The sequence below is a fragment of the Mauremys reevesii genome, unplaced genomic scaffold, assembly GCF_016161935.1.
Source record: "Mauremys reevesii isolate NIE-2019 unplaced genomic scaffold, ASM1616193v1 Contig3, whole genome shotgun sequence".
NCBI lineage: Eukaryota > Metazoa > Chordata > Testudines > Geoemydidae > Mauremys > Mauremys reevesii.
Window position 1 is genome coordinate 301,697 of NW_024100840.1, and position 12,685 is coordinate 314,381.

Here is a 12,685-nt window from a genome sequence, read left to right on the forward strand (position 1 = left end):
TTATGGAGTGGGAGCAGTCGTGTCACATATTATGCCTTCAGGAGAAGAGAGACCTATTGCTTTTGCTTCACGCACTCTAAGCAAAGCAGAAACTAACTACGCCCAAATCGAACGTGAGGCATTAGGAATTGTTTTTGGAATTCGGAAGTTTCATCAGTACCTGTTTGGGCGAAAATTTACTCTTCTCACAGACCATCGACCTCTGACATCAATTTTGGACCTTACACAGGCATTCCCCCATTAGCTGCTAGTCGTATGCAACGTTGGGCATTGTTACTTTCAGCACACACATATGAAATCAAATATCGGAAATCCACTCTACACGGCAATGCAGATGGCCTCTCAAGGTTGCCTTTGCCGGTCAAACACCACGATAGTGCCCACAAGGAAATCTTCTACTTTGAACAGGTAGAGAATACACCCATCACTGCTACTCAGATAAAGAAGGCAACTCGCGTTGACCCAGTATTGTCCCACGTTATGGACCTGGTGATGCATGGAACATCTCGACAAACCTCTCCGGTCTCATCCGACCTTGTTCCCTACATGTCCAAGCGGACGGAGTTATCGGTCCAATCTGGTTGTTTGTTGTGGGGGAGACGTGTCATTATTCCACCACCACTGAGATCACAGATGTTAGAACAGCTACATTCCAGTCACTGTGGAATAGTGCACATGAAGGAAATTGCACGAAGCTATTTTTGGTGGCCTGGACTGGACAGCGCTATTGAAGAGAAGGCAAAAGCTTGTATGTCATGTCAGGGTGTGAGGAATGCACCCTAGTGGGCACCCCTACACCCATGGGACTGGCCTGAAAACCCGTGGCAACGTATTCACGTTGACTTTGCTGGCCCCCTTGAAGGAAGCATGTTCTTGGTGGCAATAGATGCCCATTCTAAATGGCCAGAAGTCTCTATAATGCAGTCCACTTCTGCAGAGAGTACTATCCAAAAACTACGAGGACTCTTTAGTCGTTTTGGTCTGCCAGAACAACTTGTGAGCGACAACGGACCGCAGTTCGTTTCTCAGGAGTTTCAAAATTTTATGAAAGCAAATGGGATACACCACATCACGTCAGCACCATATCATCCATCCACCAACGGATTAGCTGAAAGATTTGTGCAGACAATGAAAAATGCTTTGAAATCAGCAAGGGGACATCACTCCATTCAAAAGCGTCTGGATACCTTCTTACTTTCCTACAGAAACACACCTCATGCTACGACCCAGGCATCCCCGGCCTTTCTAATGATGGGATGACAGCTGCGCACTTGCTTTGATCTGCTGAAACCTTCTGAACCCCGACAAACTGTGCAACATCAGCAGCAATATCAAGTCATCAGACGGGCACCCAGAGCAAAAGACCGAACCTTTAGCCCGGAACAGCCAGTTTTGGCTCGGAATTATACTTCCAGAGCTAAATGGGTTCCGGCCACAGTCATCACTCAAACAGGACCTGTTTCCTACACAGTCCGGACTGCAGAGAATCTTACCTGGCGGCGACATGTAGATCAGCTGTTGCCAGGTCATGCCAGTCCTCAGGACCCATCTGCAGTTGAGGGGTCTGACTTCACCTCTTCTGGTGAGGGATCGAATCACGAGTCACCTGTTTCTGACTGTTCTCCTCCATTACTGCCGGCGGCTGAGATACCCCTTTGCCCAGCACGAGCTGATACCCCCTCCTCACCTGTTCGTGCTGCGGACCCTGAGCCCCTAGTGCTTTCGGGTGCAACAACACCAGTAGTTCGCCGTAATCCACCTAGAGACAGAAGACCTCCTCATCGGCTGGATCTTTAGCTAGGGCGAACCCACGGTTATGGGGCAAAATAATCCCCAGGGTTTAGCCGGGAATGGAGGCAGTCTACCCTCCTTCTCTAGTCTAGTGTGTGTTTTATTTAGGGGATGTTCTTATTAGGGGGGGAGGAATATGTTGTGTATTTGGTTGTCATGGTTTTGTTGCTATGGCAACTGAGTTAGATTATTATGGGTTAGCTCAACCGGTTCCAACCGGTTGAGGAGCTCTCTGTATATATGTAAATAAAATGGAGGTTTTGGTTAGCTGCCTGCTCTCTGGCCTCAAGTGATTGCTTCCTACACCGGCTGCCCCAAGGATATAACACACATGTGGGAGGTGAACTCAGACAGAGGCACCTCTGAACCCTGGGTCCTCACTGATCAAGGACAACCACTGTGAGTGGGGTGAGAGCAGAGAAGGGCACAGAACTCAAGAACACGAGGCAGAAGGCTCTGCCCCACGCACTCTGGGGTGGGTGTCCTGCTCCCAGTTCTATGATTATGAATCCCCCTTGTGGCATTTTCCTTAATTAATGTTGGGTGACTTCCCTCTTTTCATTAAAACTTCTTTTCCTACACTCAGACGCTGTGTGTGTGAGTGGGGAAGTATTGCCTCTCCGAGGAGCCCAGGGGAGGGGTGTAATTTTCCCACTGTGAGGGGGCTCAAGCCGGTTCTGTGTTGTATTGTTGAGAAGGAACCCCTAGATATTGAACCTGGCCCTGGCTCCTGCCGACTCCCCCTGGCAGAAGGGTTAGACAAATAAATGTTAGTGATGAAGGTCCGGGAGCTGCAGGAGGGAAACAGTGCCAGGCTCACAACCCCTTATTACCTCTTTGTGGACCAGTTCTTTTCCCCGTTACCCAGAATGCCCAGGTTCACAGACTGACTCTTGAGCTGAAGGAGTACGTCATTTCTTTGCAACTTCAGTGAGTGATCAGCCCATCGAAACAGGGCAGAGCACAGGGTTAAATGCAAGCGCACTCCCACATTCAGAGCTCACCTTAAATACACTGTTACAAAGTGATTGATTATCTATTGTATAAACACTTGTGCCTAACACTGAGATTAATTTGCTAACTCAGTTGCTCACCTGATTGGACGACTGACCAAGTGGTTTATCTGATCCGGTTGCAGGCTCAGATTTTCACCTGACTGTTCTCTTTTCTTGCCAGACAAGCAGGCACCTTTTCACATGACCCAACCCCTAAAATATATGTTCTGCACATTACATATCCTACACTCTTGCTTTCCCCCTTCTGCTTCTCTTCTCAACCCACCTCCCCCAAGCTTCCTCTTCTTGTTTCTCTAGCTTTCCCTTTCCCTTTTCTCTTATCTCCCTGTCTTCTCTTTCTCCTCAGACTGCCCTGGGCTCACTCCCCACCTCTCCATCCTGCTTCTCCCCTCCCCAACCCCTCACTTATCCTCAGCCCCCTTTCACACCTGCAGAACACCTGACCCTGAGGAGGAGGAGAAAGAAAAGCAATAGGGAGGACATGTTACACAAGATCCTGCAAGGCAATGCTGCATCAGACTGCAAACCAAGGTCCCGGAGGGCCAACATGGATTGGCAGAGAGCATGGAGAAGGACAGAACGAACAAGAGAGAGGTCCAGGAGTCCCAGCAAGAAAAGAAGGAGGAGATGTACTAAGTCTGGAACATACTGGGTCTCCTCAGGCAGCAAACAAATGCTGCACTAGGGTGACCAGATGTCCCGATTTTATAAGGGCAGTCCTGATATTTGAGGCTTTGTCTTGTAGGCTCCTATTACACACACACACCCCCACCCGCCACATCCTAATTTTTCACACTTGCTGTCTGGTCACCCTGGTTTGCACTACAGAGTTAGGTCAATGTAGTCACCTTGTGTCGACCTAGGTGGGCAAGTGTCTACACTTAAATTTGTGTCCCACCAAAGTAAGCGCCATAAGCAGCTGTCCCACAATGCCCCATAGTGATCACATGTAAATAAAAGGTTAGGCACAATGTAAGCTATTGGTTTTTAAAATAAAATGCTTTTATAAATGGTGCATTATTTCCTGTAACTGAACGTAGCTGGGTTTGTTCAGTGGGTTTTTTACTTAGTTATAATCCCCTTTATGAGATAATCATGTGAACTCCACTGCCCAGGAGTCACCAGAGCCCCCCATCTCCTCTAAATCCCTGTGAATTTTTGAAAGGCCTGTTCCTGATTGTCCAGCTTGGGGAGCACCCTGGGTGTGCAGCTCCCCAGCTGACCCTGCCGGCTCCACACGCCAGTTGCACTCCTACTTGGAGTAGACAGGAGATACGGGATCTCCTGGGTCCGTGGGGAGAAGTGGCTGTGCAGACACCGGTATCGACCAGCCGTAGAAACGTGGATCTCTACAAGCAGATTGTACAGGGGAGCCAGGAGAAAAGTATCCCGTTCTCTTGATGTAAGCTGGGGCAGGGTGGTCTGGTGACAAAACAGGGACATGTGTGCCGTCCTTTGCTCCCCCGCAGTTTGGGAACCCATCGCTGCAAATCCATCCACACTGGGCTTTGGGTCTGTCACACCAGAAATCTGGGTCCTGTCTCCACCGGGTGCAGGTTCTCAGGAGTGTATGAAATCCTGTGTCAGGATTACAGCGGTAGCTAAGGTTGAGATTCACTTACTGTTTAACAGATAATTTTCTAAGTGCTCTGAAATGTATGTAACCCTTCTGCCCCTCTGAGTTGGCAGCAACAAGGGCCGGGTTCAGTATCCAGGGGTTGTTTCAATACCACAATGCAAAACCGGCTCGAGCCCCCACCCAGTGGCCTGGGACAATTACACCCCCCCCCCCGGGCGTCTCTAGGAGGCAACACTTCCCCTCTCGCAAGCACAGAGTCTGAGTGTAGCAAAAGCCTTTTAATAAATGAGGGAAACAATGTGGCATTATGTTGGGGAAACACCACAAACAGGATTCATAACACAAAGCATGAGCAAAAGACCCACCTCCAAGTAAGTTTGGCAGTGTCCTTTTCTCCTCAAGGTCTTAAGTCCAAATCACCCCAAGGTACAACAACCCAAAAGTCTCTGTCCCTGGTGAGTGCTGCTCCAGAGTTCAAAAGTTCATCTGCAGAGTTTTACCCCCCCCCAACCTGGGTAGAAATGGGGGGGGCACACGGGGTGTTAAGGGGCACCTTATGTGGGCGGAGGCCGACTGCCCCACCTCTTCATGGAGTTCTGCTGTCGCCTTCACCACGAATGGCTCCGCTCCACCAGCCACTCCGCTCGTCCAGCCATCCCATGAGCCATTTCAGCCGTCCCCACAAACTGTTCCGCTCTGCTCCACTCCACTCACTGTTCCGTGAGCCACTCCAGCCATCCCTGCAAACTGCTCCGCTGTGCTCCACTCGCTGTTCCGTGGGCCGCTCCAACTGTCTCACAAGCTGCTCCACTCCACCAGTTGCTCCACTCCGCCAGCCATCCCATGAACCGCTCCAGCTGCCTCTGCAAACTGCTCAGCTCCACTCTGCAGCCTGCTCCAACCACCCTGCAAACTGCTCTGCTCTGCCAGTTGCTTAGTGAGAAATCATCAGGCTCCCCCACTGGTTAACACAGCTCACTAATGAGCTCTTTCAGTGATTTCTGCTTGTGACAGGGGAATCCCACTGCTGGTGCACCATTAGCCCAAAATGAATTCAGATCAGCAGCTTCTAGCTAGACTTCTAAGGGAATCAAAATTAGCTTTGCTACTTAACAGTGGGGGAGAAAGCTACAATTGGTTTACCAGACCCTGCAAAGAGAGCCATACCATCATATATACATACCTGTCCCCACTTTCTCTCAATTCACTGGGTTTTGGAACCCATGTCCCTTGTCTAGCGAGTGCTACTTAGGTGATGGTGAGACCCTCTGTCATAAAACAGTTTCATAGTCCTTCATTCACATAATCAAGGTAACAACACTTTATTCCTCCTGCCCCAATAACAGAGAAATTGGGGATCCCACAGCTGTCAAAATGACCATTTTGGGCTGCCATGGGCTCATGCTAGGCAGAGTGGGTGTGCCTATGCAAAAAAGATCAGCCCCGGAAGTTCTTTTCCATACTTCCCATAATTCACCACCAGATGTCAGGGTAGAGCTCATCCTGACTGCTTACATGTACCTGCTGAATCAGATTGTCTTGAACATTGCTGTGCCTCCTAGGGTGCAGGGTAGGGTTAACGGTCAATATTTGGGATTTTTGACTAAGTGGGTCCTGAGATGAAGCCCCCTATAAATCACATGACATCTACATTTCCTAGCACTCATAATGTTTTCTTATTTGCCTGTGAAGCTCAAATGGCTCTGTTTCCTCCCTCCCTGTTAGAGACCAGGATGAGATGTATCAGCTTGGGCGGTGGGGGACATTGTCCCACATCTGCCCCTTGTGAGGTTCTTACACCTTCCTATGAATCATGAAGAGCTGGGCATTGTCAGAGACGAGCTGCTGAACTAGATTGCAGAAAAAGGGAGCTGAGAACAGAGTCTTCTTTCAAACTGTTAAATGTTCCCAGTCACCCAACCCCAGACCCTGGGGTTTCAGCACATGGGGAAAGAAAGAATCTATCAGATGTTGCAGACTTGGGGCAAGAGCTGATCAACCTGACTGCAGCCCTGCAGAACCCCATTCATTATGCCCTTCCAGCCTGACTGTGAACTACTTTCTGGAAGCAGTTTTCCAACCAGTTCTGCATCCACATTATAGTAGCTCTATCTAGGTTGTATTTCCCTAGTTTCCTAATGAGAAGGTCAATTATAGAATCATAGAATATCAGGGTTGGAAGGGACCTCAGGAGGGATCTAGTCCAACCCCCTGCTCAAAGCAGGACCAACCCCAACTAAATCATCCCAGCCAGGGCTTTGTCAAGCCTGACCTTAAAACCTCTAAGGAAGGAGATTCCACCACCTCCCTAGGGAACCCATTCCAGTGCTTCACCACCCTCCTAGTGAAAAAGTTTTTCCTAATATCCAACCTAGACCTCCCCCTCTGCAACTTGAGACCACTACTCTTTGTTCTGTCATCTTTCATGCAAGACTGTATCAAAAGCCTTACTAAAGTCTAGATATATCACATCCAGTGGTGAGCTGGGGCTGGTTCGCACCAGTTCGCAGGAACTGGTTGTTAAATTTAGAAGCCTTTTTAGAACCAGTTGTTCCAGGACAACCAGTTCTAAAAAAGCTTTTAAATTTAACAAGGCTCGGGCAGCTGTACACCCGGCCCCGGCCCCAGCTCACGCCCCCTCCTCCCCTGAACGCTCCGCCCTCCTTCTCCTCCCCCTCCCCTGCTTCCCGCGAATCAAATGTTCGTGGGAAGTCTGAAACAAGCAGCTGGCAGGTAAGCTGGGCGAAGGGAAGGGGGAGAGGGAGGATGCGAGGAGGGCTCCAGGGAGGCATAGCACACGCGGCCCAGTCCGGTTCCATGTGAACGGCTCCCCCTGGCCCCGGCTGAGCGCCCCTGGCTCGGGCTGGTCCCGGCCGAGTGGCTCCGACCTGGCCCACCTCGGGCCCCGCAGCACCAGTCCCGGCCGAGTGGCTCCAGCCCAGCTTGGGGAGTCAGGCCCCGCGGCGCCGGTCCCGGTGCCAGCCGAGCGGCTCCGGCCCGGCCCAGGGAGTTGGGCCCGATGGCACTGGTCCCGGTCCCGGCTGAGCGGTTCCGTCCCGGCTCGGCCCGACTCGGGGAGTTGGGCCCCACGGCGCCGGTCCTGGTCCCGGCCGAGCGGCTCCAGCCCGGACCAGACCGGCCTGGGGAGTCGGGCCCCGCGGCGCCAGTCACGGTCCCGGCCCCATGCAGTGTGGTAAGGGGGCAGGGAGAAGGGAGGGAGTGTTGGAAGAGGGCAGGGGAGTTCGGTGGGTTGTGGGGGGGTGGATAGGGGTCGGGGTGGTCAGAGGGCAGGGAACAGGAGGATTGAATGGGGGCAAGGGTCCCGGAGGGGCAGTCAGGAAGGAGCAGGGGTTGGATGAGGTGGTGGGAGGCAGTCAGGGATAGAGAGAAGGGGTGGTTGGATGGGGCAGGAGTCCCAGGGGGCTGTCAAGAATGAGAGGAGGGGTTGGATGGGGCGGCAGGGGGCAGTCAGGGGACAGGGAAGGGGCGTGGATGGGTCAGGGGTCCCTGGGGGGAGGTGTCAAGGAACATGGGAGGTTGGATGGGGCACGACCCCCTTGTGAAGTGAGGAGGAGGGAACCCGTTGTTAATATTTTGGCAGCTCATCACTGATCACATCTACCACATCCCCCCCATCCACAAGGCTTGTTACCCTGTCAAGAAAGCTATCAGGTTGGTTTGACATGATTTGTTCTTGACAAATCCATGCTGACTATCACTTATCACTTCATTATCTTCTAGATGTTTGCAAACTGATTCCTTAATTATTAGGTGTGGCAAGGCACCTTCTCGGTCTCCCCAGCCACTGATTTTAGCCCGGGTGAGACAGGCTTGGGTAGTCTGGTCCCCCTTGGGGCACAGGGGAAGTCTGTTCCCTTCCTCCACCAGTCCTTCTTAGAGTGAATTTCTCCCTTGTGGGAAAGAATACGGCCTCTCCTCCTGGTGAGGCTCGCTGTCTTGCTGCTCCCAAGCAACTGGCAGCAGGGCTCCTTCTCTCTCTTCTCCCCTCCTTCCTCCCAGGGGAGGGTTTAAAAAGGTCACAGGTGGGCCTTAGTTGGAATCAGCTGATCCTAATCAACTTCAGGTAGCTCCCTCTCAGCTGATTCTAATTGATACCTTGGCAAGCCCTTCTCAGCTGAACCTGATTGACCCGTAGTTACCCCCCAGTTGACAGGGAGGAGGGGCCTTTTAACCCTCTGAGGCTGCTTTCAACCCCTCCCTTGTAGCTGTCTGTCCTGAGTTTATCACACAGGTTTAAAACAAACACAAGAAAGTATTTTTTCATGCAATGCACTGTGAACCTCTGGAACTCCTTGCCAGAGGGTGTTGTGAAGGCCAATATTATAATGGGGTTCAAAAGGGAGCTAGATAGATTCATGGAGGACAGGTCCATCAATGGCTATTAGCCAGGCTGGGCAGGGATGGTGTCTCTAACCTCTGTTTGCCAGAAGCTGGGAATGGGCAACAGGGGATGGATCATTTGATGATTCCCTGTTCTATTCATTCCCTCTGGGGCACTGGCCACCGTCGGAGGACCGAATACTGGGCTAGATGGACCTTAGGTCTGACCCAGTCTGGCCGTTCTTATGTTCTAATTATTTGGTCCATTATCTTTCCTGGTACAGAAGTGAAGCTGACTGGTCTGTCATTGCCTGGGTTGCCCTTCTTTCCCTTTTTATAGACAGGCACAATATTTGCTCTTTTCCAGGCTTCTGGGATCTCTCCTGTCTTCCATGACTTTTCAAAGATAATAGCTAATGGCTCAGATATCTCCTCAGCCAGTTCCATGAGTGTTCTAGGATGCATTTCATCAGGCCCTGGTGACTTGAAGACATCTAACTTGTCCAAGTAACTTTTAACTTGTTCTTTCCCTATTTCAGCATCTGAACCTACCCCATTTTCACAGCATTCTCTATGGCAACCTTTTTGGTGAAAGCCAAAACAAAATTGAATTAAATTAAATGGCAACAAAATTAATGAACTTAGAGTTAAGGTTGCCCAGTGATCTCTCGTGTCCTTCCTGGATATTAAGTTCACCAACATTCAAACGTCTGAAAACCAGAAAATACAGAGTTCAATTAAGCACCCATGCAACTTTAACTCTGCCCCCCATCGCTGGCAATAGCCACTGGGAATGACCTGCCTGCACTCCAGCTGCATTCACTGTGTTAAGTGTAGCTGTGTTGAATGGTGGAGGAATGTGTTTATTTGTTCTTTGAAATATCAAAGTATTTCAAAATTTTGATTAGCTCTGGCACAAAGCAACACATTTCATAGTAAGATATACCTAACACACAATCTGACAATGGTCTGAAAGCATAAAGTAGGATTTTATTTAGTAATTTCTGCCATTAAAATACTTTGCATTCCTTACGCAAGACAAAGATATTTTTACAGTAGGATATAAACACCTCTGAACAACCCAAAGAGAAGAGGTGAGTTATCATTGTAGCACAGTAGTAGGGGCTGATCCTGGGGCAGGGTTCTGCCCTTTGTAGCCTTTTATTTAATTTAGAATAAATGTAGTGACGTGATCCTACATCGCCCTGGGTTCGGCTCTGGTTGCCACAGTGTCAAGCTCAACAGAGTGACAGTCACCTCTGCTACCTGCTTCAGATTTAGAGCCTCTAGGAATACGTGAAGACCATGGATAGTGACACACACATTCACAAGTACCATGTCTAGTCTGTATTACACGTTTTATTAGCGTCCCAAGCAAGGTTACAATTACCCAAGCATATAGAAATCCTATGAATACCCATGCCCAAATTATAAATATAGTCATACTCAATTCTTATTAACTAACCTACAATTTATTAAAAAAGGAAAGATAGAGTGTTGGTTAAAAGATAAATATACAGACAGACTTGATTTCAGTTCTTGAGGTTCAGATACACAGCAGAGATGATGAATTTGTAGTTGCCAAAAGTTCTTTTAGAAATAGTCCAATGTCCATATTCAGGGTGACTCCAGCCAATGACTGGGGATCTCAATTCCTATGGCTAAGGTTTCCCCCTCTTGAAACCCAGAGCAGATCTGAGATAAAGAAGGATCGTGTCCCAGGGTCTTTATACATTTCCAGCAGCCTCTTGGCCTGAGAGAACAATAGGCTTAACCTTCTGTCTCCCACACATCATGGCAATTAGCACAGGGTAATGTATCCATTAAACAGTTCAGATACAGGTTACCACAACCTTCAAAGAGACATATAGACAATAATACTATTTCAGTCAAGTGTCATCATAAATGTTAATATTCCTTTTGGATCTTGAATCAAAGCTATACTAATAGACAAGACTTGTTTGCTTACATCACAAGACCTGAGTAAACATTATCCTTCTATCTCTAACAATCCAGGCTTGCATTTCAAAGTTCTATTCTAACCTAATGGGATAGCCCAACTATCATTACACATCCCTTCCTAACAAGTCTTAAAAATTTTTCCATGGGTCGTGTCTGTCTATGAGATAATTAACTCTTTCTGGCCTTGTGTCACTTTTCAATGAGATATTATATTACACCAATATAATGTCATACTAGCGTAGGGTCAATCTTTGGTTACTTATTCATGTCAAGCATTCTTAAACCTATGGCCTAGTGTGGAAGCCAATTAATAATTAACAAGGATTTGAAGGGATCTTAAATGTATGTTAGTTAAGTTAGCATGAGTTGGCTAGCTGTGACCCTAATGATGTGAGATTTGTAGAAGCAAGAGAATGTAAGACAGAGTGAACTGTGTGAAAGTTATTATGACCTTGCAATATGCAGTCTTGTTTTTTTCTAGTAGTAAGACAAATAAGATAGCAAAGAAGCTTATGTATAAACAAATGCAAATGTTTTCTTTTTACTGTCTCCAGGATTGCTAGCTATTGTCTGTAACAAAGGTATAAATGCTTGCTGTGATTGTTTACTAATTGAGAGAGACCTGTCCGGGACAAGGGGCAACCCTGTTTCCTAGGACACTCCCTCCCTCTATTGTAATTACTAGAGAAAGAATAAAGTATTTGATTTTGCTGCACCCAAACAGAAAGCGAGAACTGAGTTTTTCTTCGACACTAGTATGACTAAGCTGAAATCTGACAGGCCTCAGCCTGCAGGCCTTGCGTTTCAGCCATGCCACACGTATATGCCTAATGCTACTTATCACTCTTCTACTTCTACAATCCTACACCTTAACTCTAGCTAGCTACCTTCATTAGAAGTAATTTAGCATCTGAGTTAATCATTACATCACACAGCACAACCGTACGTGGATAATCAAATGAAGTAACTGGCTACACCTTGCCCCCTCAGACTGTGCAAAGGGCCCATGCTGCGAGTGGGGCAAGTGTATGTGAATCAGCTAGAAACCCCTGATGAGCACGTGGAGACGGTGCAGGGAGCTGCCAGGGCTTGTGCCCTGTACAGGAAGAGGGGGTGGAGATGCAGGGCGGTGGCCCTGGTTTTACTTCGTCCCTTTCAGGCAGTGAGCACCACGGGGGGTTCTGGCCAAGGCCTGCACAGGGCGCAAAGGGCAGAGCTCCTGGTGCCATTCTGCAGCTGAGCTTCCAGCCGCAGTGGCTCTAGGACGGGGTGGGGATCGCACTGCCAATGGCATTGTGGCCCTGCCTGCCGACCCCTCAGCTTTCCTTTGCAACCTCCGCACCCAGGCGGGGTCCAGCCAGAACCTCCCACAGCCTCATTCTACAGCCCGTGGGCTGGATCCAGCCCCTTGCTCATTTTCATCCATCCCACAGGCCACACATGTGCCAATCACCTACTGGGGGGTGGGGGAAGTGAATGGAGGCTTGGGGCTTCCCCCTCTCCCCACCCGCAGCAGGGCAAGCCGGCTCTCATGGCTCCAGCCCCGTGGGGGTGCGTGTGCACGCCAAGGCTGTGAGCTGCAAGTGCCGGCTCACCCTACTGCATGGGGGAAGCCCTGACTCTCAGTGCCCCCCCGACAGGCTGGAGCTGTGAGTGCCGGCTCACCCCGCTGCAGCCTCCGTGCCCCCCGGGCGGGTGAGTTGAACATGTGTGGCCCTCCACTGATTTTTTGGGTGGGTCAATGGCTCCTGATACAAAAAAGGTTCCCCACCCCTGTTCTAAGGGATCCCGTTTCTGTCAGATGTATTGGTGCACTGAGCGTGCTCCAGACAGGATCCTGCCCTGGGACAAAGAATCTCACTTACTCCACGAGGAGAAATATGAAATCCTCACCTCAAATGGATATCAAGGGCTGCGTACTTTGCAGGGTGGCTGCCCCTCCTCCTTCTAGCTGTTCACTTTGTAATCCATCCTTCATCCCTCCCCGCCCAAGCCC